The sequence below is a fragment of the Schistocerca serialis genome, chromosome 4 (genome assembly GCF_023864345.2).
Source record: "Schistocerca serialis cubense isolate TAMUIC-IGC-003099 chromosome 4, iqSchSeri2.2, whole genome shotgun sequence".
Taxonomy (NCBI): Eukaryota; Metazoa; Arthropoda; class Insecta; order Orthoptera; family Acrididae; genus Schistocerca; species Schistocerca serialis.
The window spans coordinates 414,513,111-414,523,110 of record NC_064641.1 but is presented as its reverse complement, the minus strand read 5'-3'; the positions used below and the strand labels follow the sequence as shown (position 1 = coordinate 414,523,110).

Sequence of the window (10,000 nt, the reverse complement as noted above, 5' to 3'; positions counted from 1 at the left end):
TGGCACTCCGATCCGAGTCGTTTGCTCGCGGCTTCAGCATATCAAGCAAGCCGGAGATCTCACCCATTTAAAGTTTGAGAATAGGTTGAGGTCGTTTCGGCCCCAAGGCCTCTAATCATTCGCTTTACCGGATGAGACTCGTACGAGCACCAGCTATCCTGAGGGAAACTTCGGAGGGAACCAGCTACTAGATGGTTCGATTAGTCTTTCGCCCCTATACCCAGCTCCGACGATCGATTTGCACGTCAGAATCGCTACGGACCTCCATCAGGGTTTCCCCTGACTTCGTCCTGGCCAGGCATAGTTCACCATCTTTCGGGTCCCAACGTGTACGCTCTAGGTGCGCCTCACCTCGCAATGAGGACGAGACGCCCCGGGAGTGCGGAGGCCGCCGCCCCGTGAAGGGCGGGGAAGCCCCATCCTCCCTCGGCCCGCGCAAGGCGAGACCTTCACTTTCATTACGCCTTTAGGTTTCGTACAGCCCAATGACTCGCGCACATGTTAGACTCCTTGGTCCGTGTTTCAAGACGGGTCGTGAAATTGTCCAAAGCTGAAGCGCCGCTGACGGGAGCGATTATTCCGCCCGAGAGCATCCCGAGCCAACAGCGGCGCGGGTCCGGGGCCGGGCCAGGTAGGTCCGTCATCCGGGAAGAACCGCGCGCGCTTGCCGGGAGCCCGAGCGCCCAAAGGGGCGAATCGACTCCTCCAGATATACCGCCGGGCAGCCAGCCAGGACACCGGGGCTCTGCCCAACAGACGCGAACCGAGGCCCGCGGAAGGACAGGCTGCGCACCCGGGCCGTAGGCCGGCACCCAGCGGGTCGCGACGTCCTACTAGGGGAGAAGTGCGGCCCACCGCACACCGGAACGGCCCCGCCCCGCGGCGAGTGGAAAGGCAACCGGACACGACCCCGCCGCGGATTGCTCCGCGCGGGCGGCCGGCCCCATCTGCCGAGGGCGGAGGCCAGTGGCCGGATGGGCGTGAATCTCACCCGTTCGACCTTTCGGACTTCTCACGTTTACCCCAGAACGGTTTCACGTACTTTTGAACTCTCTCTTCAAAGTTCTTTTCAACTTTCCCTCACGGTACTTGTTCGCTATCGGTCTCGTGGTCCTATTTAGTCTCAGATGGAGTTTACCACCCACTTGGAGCTGCACTCTCAAGCAACCCGACTCGAAGGAGAGGTCCCGCCGACGCTCGCACCGGCCGCTACGGGCCTGGCACCCTCTACGGGCCGTGGCCTCATTCAAGTTGGACTTGGGCTCGGCGCGAGGCGTCGGGGTAGTGGACCCTCCCAAACACCACATGCCACGACAGGCGGCAGCCTGCGGGGTTCGGTGCTGGACTCTTCCCTGTTCGCTCGCCGCTACTGGGGGAATCCTTGTTAGTTTCTTTTCCTCCGCTTAGTAATATGCTTAAATTCAGCGGGTAGTCTCGCCTGCTCTGAGGTCGTTGTACGAGGTGTCGCACGCCACACCGCCAGCCGGCTGTGCACGCTACCGAGTAAGTACCGGTATGCGAACCGCCAGGCGACGGGCGCGCATCGCACGTTTAAGGAGACGCGGCCGGCCCCACAGGCGGCCACGACACTCCCAGGTCTGCGAAGCGGGGCAAACGCCGCGCGCTTCAGTATACGTAGCCGACCCTCAGCCAGACGTGGCCCGGGAACGGAATCCATGGACCGCAATGTGCGTTCGAAACGTCGATGTTCATGTGTCCTGCAGTTCACATGTCGACGCGCAATTTGCTGCGTTCTTCATCGACCCACGAGCCGAGTGATCCACCGTCCTGGGTGATCTTTTCATAGTTTCCACTATCTCTTTCAAGACAGTTGCATAGGCGGGACTGAGGCGTGTGGCGGCCCCTGTTCCAGCGTTCAGTGTCCAACGGCCTCACGGCCGATGGGCGTCGTACGGCTCCACACCGGAGCGGACAGGCACTCGGGCGAAAGTCATTCAAAACCGGCGCCAGGCGCCAGGTGCCGCAGGCCAGCCGCTCCAGCGCTTCAGCGCTCGTACCACACAACATTGCCGTTAGTTTTGAGACGAACGCGTGGTTCCGCACGCGGCGCACGGCTACTGCGAGCCGTACAGGTAGCGTGTTGCGCGACACGACACGCACATCGAAAGACATGCAGTCTAGTCGGTAATGATCCTTCCGCAGGTTCACCTACGGAAACCTTGTTACGACTTTTACTTCCTCTAAATGATCAAGTTTGGTCATCTTTCCGGTAGCATCGGCAACGACATAGTCAATGCCGCGTACCAGTCCGAAGACCTCACTAAATCATTCAATCGGTAGTAGCGACGGGCGGTGTGTACAAAGGGCAGGGACGTAATCAACGCGAGCTTATGACTCGCGCTTACTGGGAATTCCTCGTTCATGGGGAACAATTGCAAGCCCCAATCCCTAGCACGAAGGAGGTTCAGCGGGTTACCCCGACCTTTCGGCCTAGGAAGACACGCTGATTCCTTCAGTGTAGCGCGCGTGCGGCCCAGAACATCTAAGGGCATCACAGACCTGTTATTGCTCAATCTCGTGCGGCTAGAAGCCGCCTGTCCCTCTAAGAAGAAAAGTAATCGCTGACAGCACGAAGGATGTCACGCGACTAGTTAGCAGGCTAGAGTCTCGTTCGTTATCGGAATTAACCAGACAAATCGCTCCACCAACTAAGAACGGCCATGCACCACCACCCACCGAATCAAGAAAGAGCTATCAATCTGTCAATCCTTCCGGTGTCCGGGCCTGGTGAGGTTTCCCGTGTTGAGTCAAATTAAGCCGCAGGCTCCACTCCTGGTGGTGCCCTTCCGTCAATTCCTTTAAGTTTCAGCTTTGCAACCATACTTCCCCCGGAACCCAAAAGCTTTGGTTTCCCGGAGGCTGCCCGCCGAGTCATCGGAGGAACTGCGGCGGATCGCTGGCTGGCATCGTTTATGGTTAGAACTAGGGCGGTATCTGATCGCCTTCGAACCTCTAACTTTCGTTCTTGATTAATGAAAACATACTTGGCAAATGCTTTCGCTTCTGTTCGTCTTGCGACGATCCAAGAATTTCACCTCTAACGTCGCAATACGAATGCCCCCGCCTGTCCCTATTAATCATTACCTCGGGTTCCGAAAACCAACAAAATAGAACCGAGGTCCTATTCCATTATTCCATGCACACAGTATTCAGGCGGGCTTGCCTGCTTTAAGCACTCTAATTTGTTCAAAGTAAACGTGCCGGCCCACCGAGACACTCAATAAAGAGCACCCTGGTAGGATTTCAACGGGGTCCGCCTCGGGACGCACGAGCACGCACGAGGCGGTCGCACGCCTTCGGCTCGCCCCACCGGCAGGACGTCCCACGATACATGCCAGTTAAACACCGACGGGCGGTGAACCAACAGCGTGGGACACAAATCCAACTACGAGCTTTTTAACCGCAACAACTTTAATATACGCTATTGGAGCTGGAATTACCGCGGCTGCTGGCACCAGACTTGCCCTCCAATAGATACTCGTTAAAGGATTTAAAGTGTACTCATTCCGATTACGGGGCCTCGGATGAGTCCCGTATCGTTATTTTTCGTCACTACCTCCCCGTGCCGGGAGTGGGTAATTTGCGCGCCTGCTGCCTTCCTTGGATGTGGTAGCCGTTTCTCAGGCTCCCTCTCCGGAATCGAACCCTGATTCCCCGTTACCCGTTACAACCATGGTAGGCGCAGAACCTACCATCGACAGTTGATAAGGCAGACATTTGAAAGATGCGTCGCCGGTACGAGGACCGTGCGATCAGCCCAAAGTTATTCAGAGTCACCAAGGCAAACGGACCGGACGAGCCGACCGATTGGTTTTGATCTAATAAAAGCGTCCCTTCCATCTCTGGTCGGGACTCTGTTTGCATGTATTAGCTCTAGAATTACCACAGTTATCCAAGTAACGTGGGTACGATCTAAGGAACCATAACTGATTTAATGAGCCATTCGCGGTTTCACCTTAATGCGGCTTGTACTGAGACATGCATGGCTTAATCTTTGAGACAAGCATATGACTACTGGCAGGATCAACCAGGGAGCTGCGTCAACTAGAGCTGAGCAGCCGGCCGCCCGGGAGTGTGTCCCGGGGACCCGCGCGAACACGCAAGCGTCCGCTCAATTATTCTGCAAACAGGAGGAGGCTGAGCTCCCCTGCACAACACACCTCGAAACCCTCTCAGGTCCCGGCGGCGCGCAGCGCCGTCCTAAGTACTTGGTCGGGTTCGAGAGAGGCGCAATCGCCCGGAGTTAGGCGAGTAGACGCTTTAGGTGCGACCACCCGTGCTCCCAACTGAGCTTGCCGCTGCCGACAGAGGCCCGGGAGCGTGCTGTCGTGGCATTGCCGGCGGGAGACAACACGCGCCACCTACGGTGACCGGCAGCTCCAACGCCGGCGCCACAGAAGGACAAAAGCCCCACTTGGGTGCCGAAGCGAACTCTCCCAGCACAGCGCACGCGCCAACACGTCCGCACAGCTGCGATACAAACCACCTGCGAGAACCGCTGGGGCGACCGAGCAGCAGACGGCGTCGCGGCGCCGAGCGCCGGGCGGCGGCGCATCCTCAGCGCACAAAGTCCTCAATCGGACCAGCACACTGCAGATGGCCACCGCGCTTCGCACCGGGCCCGCGAGGACCTACTTTGGCCGCAAGGCGCCGCGAGCAGGGGGCGCCGGCGCGCAGCTGCGCCGCCTGCCGCGTCCGTCGGCCGGCGCGCCTGCCACTGGCCGCCCCCACCAGCCGGCTGTAGCGCGTGCGCCCACGCACCGCGCTGCCAGCACGCCGGGCGGCCCCCCCTCACCGGCCGGGGACGGTCCCACCCAGCCACCGCCGCGTATCGCCTCACACCCAGATCCCCTTTCACGTTCGTGGGCATGGTGGGTATCCCTGAAACAACCGGTTAATAGCTCGACCGATCGTCGCCAACACTGATTCACCTCTAGCGAGAACAACCGCACCACAACGGGTTACCAGTTGTTCATTTGCGTAACGTCACCAGCAAACGTACACGTCCATCGCCATTTGCAACGAGTATTGCATGCCTGTGTCAGGTGTCACAACACACTACGTCTGCCCACATAGACGCAACAACATGTGCACGCCTAGAGAACACGTGGAAGGTCGACCCCGTACGTATGCGGTGTCCATTGCGCGAACGACTGTCAGCCGGCCTCTGCAGCATGTCGCAGATGTGGAACACGGTGCAACATGCTATCACGGTGTGTGAGAAGAGACGACTACGTCCGAATACACGCTCCACTACATCAACAGACTGCTCATGCTGATCGCCATCCAGGGCGTCCGTTCCTCCCACACGTCTGTATGGCGTACCACACTGCAATCCAGCTCTTATAGGGAGACGACACGTAGCTGCGTGCACAATATTTGGACTGTATGGTCCGCCATTGCTAGGCGCAGTCGTCATACGGCCACATGTGCCACGATGTATCATTCAGTACATACGGACCAATGTGCAGTACAGTTTGTGGGTTTTGCGTACATCGGCGGACAGGTGACAGGCCGTACCACAACGTAGGCTGAGTACGTCGGCATGCGAAGGGCGTTGAACATGCAAACTTCTCACCGACCAGCTTGCGAAGGCAGGGGGGAAGGGGGGGGGCATGTACGTCCTGCTGCTATCCACATTACAGTGTATAGCAGGAGCATGTGGAAAGTCAGCAACACCTGCAAGGTGTTTAACATGACGCGATACACAGGGGACCGGGCAGTGCGAGTAGCGAACTATATTGCGAGGGTTGCGGTTAGGCAACACTACACTAATTTAACGAGTTGCATAACAATTACAGAGCAGGTTCAGCGACAACGTGCGTCAGGTTAAGGCGCAATATAGTTTTGGTTACGGCGCACTTTAGGTTAGGTTAAGGCATATTATAGGTTAGGTTAAGGCATATTATAGGTTAGGTTAAGGCATATTATAGGTTAGGTTAAGGCATATTATAGGTTAGGTTAAGGCATATTATAGGTTAGGTTAAGGCATATTATAGGTTAGGTTAAGGCATATTATAGGTTAGGTTAAGGCATATTATAGGTTAGGTTAAGGCATATTATAGGTTAGGTTAAGGCATATTATAGGTTAGGTTAAGGCATATTATAGGTTACGTTACGGCACAACATGGGTTACGTTACGGCACAACATGGGTTACGTTACGGCACAACATGGGTTACGTTACGGCACAACATGGGTTACGTTACGGCACAACATGGGTTACGTTACGGCACAACATGGGTTACGTTACGGCACAACATGGGTTACGTTACGGCACAACATGGGTTACGTTACGGCACAACATGGGTTACGTTACGGCACAACATGGGTTACGTTACGGCACAACATGGGTTACGTTACGGCACAACATGGGTTACGTTAAGGCACAAATTAGGTTAGGTTAAGGCACAAACTAGGTTAGGTTAAGGCACAACGTAGGTTAGGTTAAGGCACAACGTAGGTTAGGTTAAGGCACAACGTAGGTTACGTTAAGGCACAACGTAGGTTAGGTTAAGGCACAACGTAGGTTAGGTTAAGGCACAACGTAGGTTAGGTTAAGGCACAAATTAGGTTAGGTTAAGGCACAAATTAGGTTAGGTTAAGGCACAAATTAGGTTAGGTTAAGGCACAAATTAGGTTAGGTTAAGGCACAAATTAGGTTAGGTTAAGGCACAACGTAGGTTAGGTTAAGGCACAACGTAGGTTAGGTTAAGGCACAACGTAGGTTAGGTTAAGGCACAACGTAGGTTAGGTTAAGGCACAACGTAGGTTAGGTTAAGGCACAACGTAGGTTAGGTTAAGGCACAACGTAGGTTAGGTTAAGGCACAACGTAGGTTAGGTTAAGGCACAACGTAGGTTAGGTTAAGGCACAACGTAGGTTAGGTTAAGGCACAACGTAGGTTAGGTTAAGGCACAAATTAGGTTAGGTTAAGGCACAAATTAGGTTAGGTTAAGGCACAAATTAGGTTAGGTTAAGGCACAAATTAGGTTAGGTTAAGGCACAAATTAGGTTAGGTTAAGGCACAAATTAGGTTAGGTTAAGGCACAAATTAGGTTAGGTTAAGGCACAACGTAGGTTAGGTTAAGGCACAACGTAGGTTAGGTTAAGGCACAACGTAGGTTAGGTTAAGGCACAACGTAGGTTAGGTTAAGGCACAACGTAGGTTAGGTTAAGGCACAACGTAGGTTAGGTTAAGGCACAACGTAGGTTAGGTTAAGGCACAACGTAGGTTAGGTTAAGGCACAACGTAGGTTAGGTTAAGGCACAACGTAGGTTAGGTTAAGGCACAACGTAGGTTAGGTTAAGGCACAACGTAGGTTAGGTTAAGGCACAACGTAGGTTAGGTTAAGGCACAACGTAGGTTAGGTTAAGGCACAACGTAGGTTAGGTTAAGGCACAACGTAGGTTAGGTTAAGGCACAACGTAGGTTAGGTTAAGGCACAACGTAGGTTAGGTTAAGGCACAAATTAGGTTAGGTTAAGGCACAAATTAGGTTAGGTTAAGGCACAAATTAGGTTAGGTTAAGGCACAAATTAGGTTAGGTTAAGGCACAAATTAGGTTAGGTTAAGGCACAAATTAGGTTAGGTTAAGGCACAAATTAGGTTAGGTTAAGGCACAACGTAGGTTAGGTTAAGGCACAACGTAGGTTAGGTTAAGGCACAACGTAGGTTAGGTTAAGGCACAACGTAGGTTAGGTTAAGGCACAACGTAGGTTAGGTTAAGGCACAACGTAGGTTAGGATAAGGCACAACGTAGGTTAGGTTAAGGCACAACGTAGGTTAGGTTAAGGCACAACGTAGGTTAGGTTAAGGCACAACGTAGGTTAGGTTAAGGCACAACGTAGGTTAGGTTAAGGCATAACGTAGGTTAGGTTAAGGCACAACGTAGGTTAGGTTAAGGCACAACGTAGGTTAGGTTAAGGCACAACGTAGGTTAGGTTAAGGCACAACGTAGGTTAGGTTAAGGCACAACGTAGGTTAGGTTAAGGCACAACGTAGGTTAGGTTAAGGCACAACGTAGGTTAGGTTAAGGCACAACGTAGGTTAGGTTAAGGCACAACGTAGGTTAGGTTAAGGCACAACGTAGGTTAGGTTAAGGCACAACGTAGGTTAGGTTAAGGCACAAATTAGGTTAGGTTAAGGCACAAATTAGGTTAGGTTAAGGCACAAATTAGGTTAGGTTAAGGCACAAATTAGGTTAGGTTAAGGCACAAATTAGGTTAGGTTAAGGCACAAATTAGGTTAGGTTAAGGCACAAATTAGGTTAGGTTAAGGCACAAATTAGGTTAGGTTAAGGCACAACGTAGGTTAGGTTAAGGCACAACGTAGGTTAGGTTAAGGCACAACGTAGGTTAGGTTAAGGCACAACGTAGGTTAGGTTAAGGCACAACGTAGGTTAGGTTAAGGCACAACGTAGGTTAGGTTAAGGCACAACGTAGGTTAGGTTAAGGCACAACGTAGGTTAGGTTAAGGCACAACGTAGGTTAGGTTAAGGCACAACGTAGGTTAGGTTAAGGCACAACGTAGGTTAGGTTAAGGCACAACGTAGGTTAGGTTAAGGCACAACGTAGGTTAGGTTAAGGCACAACGTAGGTTAGGTTAAGGCACAACGTAGGTTAGGTTAAGGCACAACGTAGGTTAGGTTAAGGCACAACGTAGGTTAGTTTAAGGCACAACGTAGGTTAGGTTAAGGCACAACGTAGGTTAGGTTAAGGCACAACGTAGGTTAGGTTAAGGCACAACGTAGGTTAGGTTAAGGCACAACGTAGGTTAGGTTAAGGCACAACGTAGGTTAGGTTAAGGCACAACGTAGGTTAGGTTAAGGCACAACGTAGGTTAGGTTAAGGCACAACGTAGGTTAGGTTAAGGCACAACGTAGGTTAGGTTAAGCACAACGTAGGTTAGGTTAAGGCACAACGTAGGTTAGGTTAAGGTACAATATAGGTTAGGTTAAGGTACAATATAGGTTAGGTTAAGGTACGATATAGGTTAGGTTAAGGTACGATATAGGTTAGGTTAAGGTACAATTTAGGTTAGGTTAAGGTACGATATAGGTTAGGTTAAGGTACAATATGGCGTAGGTTCAGATACACATTGTTGTAGGGAAAGGTGTATTGGGGGGGGGGCGGCGGCAGGTTCGCTGATAGTGATTATCGTAATTGGATGCCTGCGGTATTATCTGATTTGTCACGTCAGGATGCACTTTTGGCTCATGACAGGCGGCGCTCCAATTCCATGGTTGTGGCAGATCTGTGTCTTTCATTCCTGCCATTGAATGTGTGCTGTGACAGGAGGCAGTATTGTGATGTTGGGTGCACCCCTGTGTAGGACATGTGTGGGTGTTCGTGGCTTAGCTGAGCAATGTGCGGATGTCGGAAGGGTGGGATATTGTGTTTTCTGGGTGGACCTCCCGGTCTGGTAATGATAGTGTGGATTGTGTCATGTGGCGGAGAGGATGCACTGGATGTTCTTCCATGCTGGTGGTTAGATATTGTGTGTGTGCCTGTTACAGGCAGAGAGTAGTGTGTGATAAGAGAGTAGTGTGTGATAAGAGAGTAGTGTGTGATAAGAGTGTCTGGCTGACGTGTGGTTCTCATTGTGTGCAGAGTCTTTCAGCATGTATAGGGACGGTTGTATACATTGTATTCTGATGGCTCTGCATCTATTACTCATCAGTGCCGTGTATACGGTTACTCTGGTTCCAGTCGAAACTGTTCTATCTCTGTACATTAGTGACACTGCGGCTCCACTATGTTGCCGCCCCTGTCGGCCGTTTCCCCCAGTGTATGGCTAATGATTATCAGCAATCAGTCTATTAGTCAATACCGGTAGTGTGACGACGTCAAATGTCCGGGATGGGGGAAGCTACACCCTTCCCGTGGGTCAGGGCCTAGAAAGACTCTTCCCACGCAGGAGACTCGGACTGTCGTTACTCTTCCGAGACATATATGTGCCCAGCGTTTTTTGCGACTGCGAG

At 52.3% G+C, this 10,000-nt stretch overlaps 3 non-coding genes across 3 annotated transcripts in view; all 3 read right to left on the bottom strand.

The window, feature by feature from the left end:
- LOC126477016 (large subunit ribosomal RNA) overlaps window positions 1-1,452 on the bottom strand; it is a 4,240-nt gene extending 2,788 nt beyond the window's left edge. Inside the window, exon 1 of the ribosomal RNA XR_007587424.1 lies at window positions 1-1,452. This exon is cut by the window's left edge and continues 2,788 nt beyond it. This is a non-coding gene — a ribosomal RNA (large subunit ribosomal RNA).
- Window positions 1,453-1,640: 188 nt separating this feature from the next.
- On the bottom strand, window positions 1,641-1,795 carry LOC126476333 (5.8S ribosomal RNA). Its single transcript, XR_007586881.1, has one exon. It is a non-coding gene; the product is annotated as a 5.8S ribosomal RNA (ribosomal RNA).
- Window positions 1,796-2,146: 351 nt separating this feature from the next.
- On the bottom strand, window positions 2,147-4,055 carry LOC126476777 (small subunit ribosomal RNA). Its single transcript, XR_007587223.1, has one exon. It is a non-coding gene; the product is annotated as a small subunit ribosomal RNA (ribosomal RNA).
- Window positions 4,056-10,000: the final 5,945 nt, after the last annotated feature.